The sequence below is a fragment of the Leptinotarsa decemlineata genome, unplaced genomic scaffold, assembly GCF_025532065.1.
Source record: "Leptinotarsa decemlineata unplaced genomic scaffold, Ldec_3_MD MMD2_tig00003184_RagTag_RagTag, whole genome shotgun sequence".
Classification (NCBI taxonomy): Eukaryota; Metazoa; Arthropoda; class Insecta; order Coleoptera; family Chrysomelidae; genus Leptinotarsa; species Leptinotarsa decemlineata.
In genome coordinates this window covers 18,517-23,145 of record NW_027412581.1, presented here as the reverse complement: position 1 = coordinate 23,145, position 4,629 = coordinate 18,517, and positions in this window count along the sequence as shown.

Below are 4,629 nucleotides of genomic sequence, written 5' to 3'. Positions count from 1 at the left end.
AGTAATATAGAGGTTAGAAACAATATGATGAAAGCTCAAGAATCTAACAAACGATTTTTCAGAGGAAGGCGTGAGGATAACTTTATAATTGGACAAATTGTTTATGCTAGGCATTACAGAGGGCCTAAACCTTCTTGGTGATCGATCACAAAACTGGTGTAGTCTGGAAAATACATTTCAATCAAATAAGATCCTGTAGTGATGATGACTTTACGTTGAATACTGATTATTTTTCTAATGAAAATACCGACGCAGACTTACATAGCACCGTGCACATAACCGAGGACTCCAATGAAATGGAAACAGTTAACGATTCATTGTATAATTCGAAATCAAATAAAATGAATATTCATCCGGATACTATAATCCAAGGTCGAACAAATTCTCCAGTGAATCGCCAAAAAAAAATTAGAAATGCATCAGATTTAAGCATTAGGTATATAATAAGAGGGGGAGTGTGTATTAAACCAGTCATTGCCTGTTGAAAATTATCTATCTACGCCTATGTTTAATTTATGATTTTTTATAGTAATTGAGGAATGAATATTTTATGTTCTACTTTACTACCAGAGAATTTTTCATTCCATGACAGGATTCGGTCTGAATATAGTATAGTGTGTAACATAGGGGTGAAATTACCATCAGTGTTTTATTGTCCCTTTTGAAAACTACATACACTAAAACGATGATTTTCCTGACGATGTCTTTCACAATCAGAAACTTGTCCATATCGCAGAAATGAAAATAAATTCAAAAAATTGAAAATTTTGAAAATTTTCAAAATTCACACTGGGCACACAACAATAACAACGAATGTTTGAATGAAATATGAGTTGAAGAATCGAAAATACTAGTATGTAAAAGAAAATCAAAGTTAGTGTGGGAGAGATGTAAACAAAATGAAAATAATTTGAAATGAACAACACTCAAGAGCACTGAGAGTTGATGAGGAAAGCAGCAGGCGCACTTATGTAGTATTGAAGGTGACTTTTTGAGACCATCCTCACGCCTCCACTTTTGCCGTCATCCTGTCGATCAATCAGAAGTTATCGCAGCGCCAGCGTGGGTTTACAGAAAAAATGGAACACTCAGCCGCAATTTCGTTGATAGTGATCTGTTTAACGGGGTAATATTGACTGAATCCTGAGCGCTGGGGTCAAAAATCATATACAATAAAATGTCAAAACGTCGACACACCGACGCTTCAAAGATGAAATTTCAAGTAAACAAATAAAACATTCCAAACGACTCAAAACCATCACCGTTGATTTCACCAATGTCCTATGAAATTTCATTTTTTCCCTACGTTTAAGGAAATTTCGATTCTGAGTTCCCATGTTTCACATGTAAATGATATAACAAGCCCCCTACGATCAACGGGTGTGAAGTTATCCACATCCACAAAGTACACTGAGAAAAAATGAAATGAAAAAAAAAAATTGAACACCATTTTAAATACATATGTCTCACTCTTATCAAGCAGGAATACGAACGATTGATATATTATATTAAAAAGAACTGGTTGAAAGCTAAATAATCTTGAACTGTATTGTGTTATAGTGTTTGTTTTTTCATTTTATTTTATTTCAAGTATAATAACAAATTATAATAGCTGTACATGTTTGATTACATTTACGAGTGAATATGTTCGTAGTCGAATACCTTTAATGTTATTCATTCTATGTTTTTGTTTAACTATTTCAATGTATGTATGTATATACCCATTCACACCAAATTTGTATCTCGAAATAAGTATTCACTTACTTATCGAGCATCTTGTTATTTATTTGAACTTTCAATTTGTACTTCTCATTTGTATTTGTATTTGGATCTTAAATAAATAACATATTATTTACCGACTCTGCACACCTACCATTTTCACTATGATACGTTCATTCACTAATTTAGTAAAAAAAAGAACCGTCCTAGTTTATTGAACTGTCTGAAGGGGTGAAAATAAAGAGGAAATATTTTAAAAAATCGTAACATGAAAAATCGACTTTGTACACCTAAAAAATTGAGATATGTTGATCCTGATGATCTTTTCGACAAGAAAAACTTCACGTTATAGTTTTCTAGGCCATCTGAGCGGGTGAAAATGGGATGGAAAAAAATTGATCTTCGAAACTGAATGTGTACACCTACAAGTTTGAGATATGTTATCCATGATGATCTATTCGACAAAAAAAAACTTCACGTAATAGTTTTTCTGGTCGTCTGAGGGGGTGAACAGGGGGTGAAAATATTAAAAAATGTCTTAAAATGAAAAATCGCCTTTGTACACCTACAAAATTGAGATATGTTATTCCTGATGATATATTCGACAAGAAAAACTTCATGTTATAGTTTTCCAGGCCGTGGGAGGGGGTAAAAATGGGGTGGAAAGTTGAAAAAATCGTATCTTTGAAAATTGAATGTGTACACCTACAAGTTTGAAATATGTTATCCATGATGATCTATTCGACAGAAAAACTTCGTCATAGTTTTCCCAGGCATTCTGAGGGGGTGAATATGGGATGAAAATATCAAACAATTTCTCAACATGAAAAATCGTCTTTGTACACCTACAAAATTGAGATATGTTATTCCTGATAATATATTCGACAAGAAAAACTTCATGTTATAGTTTTCCAGGCCATCGGAGGGGGTGAAAATGGGGTGGAAAGTTGAAAAAAATCGTATCTTCGAAAATTGATTGTGTACACTTACAAGTTTGAGATATGTTATCCATGATAATCCATCCGACAGAAAAAAATGCTCGTCATAGTTTTCCAGGCCGTCTGAGGGGTTGAACATGGGGTGAAAATATCAAAAAAATTGTTAACATGAAAAATCGACTTTGTACACCTACAAAATTGAGATATGTTATTCCTGATGATCTATTCGACAAGAAAAACTTCACGTTATAGTTTTCCAGGCCGCCTGAGGGGTTGAAAATTGGGTGAAAAGTTGAAAAATTCGTATCTTCGAAAATTGAATGTGTTAAATACAAACCATGACTCCGAATACTCTCTTGGCAGGTTTAGAACCAATTATAGGACAAATAGTAAGAGACGGAAACCAAGGCGTCCATGCTCGAAGCTATTCAAAAAATAAAATGAGAGCTACAACTCTCATATTTCCAACAACAGAAATTAAACAAAAATACAAATAGCATGCAGCATAAAAAACCGCAATCCTCCTTCCAACAAAAATTTTGCGATCTCTGTAAGAGACAGGGACACAGTCAAAATGAATGTAGAGTAAGACAACAAAACCCCAAGCCACACAAAATTTTCGAAGACAAAATTTTCAATTCCTAAATGTCCAAAACCACAAAACCCGCAATTCCAAAATGTAAGACCCAATACATCAACAACGGTGACAGTTATGAAACAAAATCCAAATCAACAAAGACCTTCGGCAATCCAATCGAACCCAAATTTTAACAGAACAAACACACAGAGAGCACACAAGATTTCGATAATTACAGAGCTAATTATCAAGAATACCAAAACTTTGAAGAATTTTACGAAAATTCTTACGACTACGAAACGGAAGACTATACTGTTAGCTATCCGAAATACGAAAATACAGATTATCAACCAAATCAGGATTTTCAAATGGATCATTTACAACCAGTTCCTCCCCCCTATCGAAGAAATCCAAACTCATATTCAAAACCTGAATATATACGATTTGAACCCCATTTGAAGTTCCCAGAACAGAAATTCATTCAGGACAAACTCTAATGGTCAATTCAAAACATTTACCAACACGTTCAGAATATTACTCGACACAGGAGCCGGCCATTCAATTTTCATACCAAAAACAGGAGAAAAATATAGAAATCGATTTTCTGAAAATATGATGATCCAAGACATAACTAATCAAAACATTTCAATAACCGAATCCGTATCGATACCTTTCTCAGATGCAGATCCCCACAAAATTCATATTTACGATCTCGACATAGAATTCGACGGAATTGTCGAAGCCGATTTCTTAGAATACTATAATGGCATAGTTGACATAGAAAACAAAAATCAATAACGGATTTCAAAACGGTACCCCTTTTCAAAGCCTCGGATACTGAAAATACATCAGTACCTCCAGTACCTACTCAAGTACCCAAAAATCCAAAACCAAATACCAAGTCACATTGAACCCAGAAACCTCAACTTGCAGAAATTGACATTTTCGAAAACGACCCTGACAATTACGCCTTATAAAGTAAATTCGATAACTACCAATATTTAAAAGATGAAATTCCAAATAATACTATAAACAGAACATCGAATTGAAATAATTTTCAAATTAAAATGCAACCTTTCGAACACTGATGCTATACTGGTAGCACAAAACAAAGAAAACGTTCGTTTACCAAATGCCCTAGTAAAAGTTAATGAACAAGGCGAGTTTTTGACCTCAATAATAAACTCAAATGCCATACCCAAAACAATAAATTTTTCTAACAAACATTAAACCTATTAAAAATGTTTCTTCAAATCATTCAAATGAAACAGAAACGGAGCAAAATATAATTAATTGAGAATTTGAAATTGAAAACCAATTACGTTTGGAACATTTAAATGAAGATGAATCTGAAGTAATAACAGAAACATGTTTAGGATTCTCAGACATTTTTTA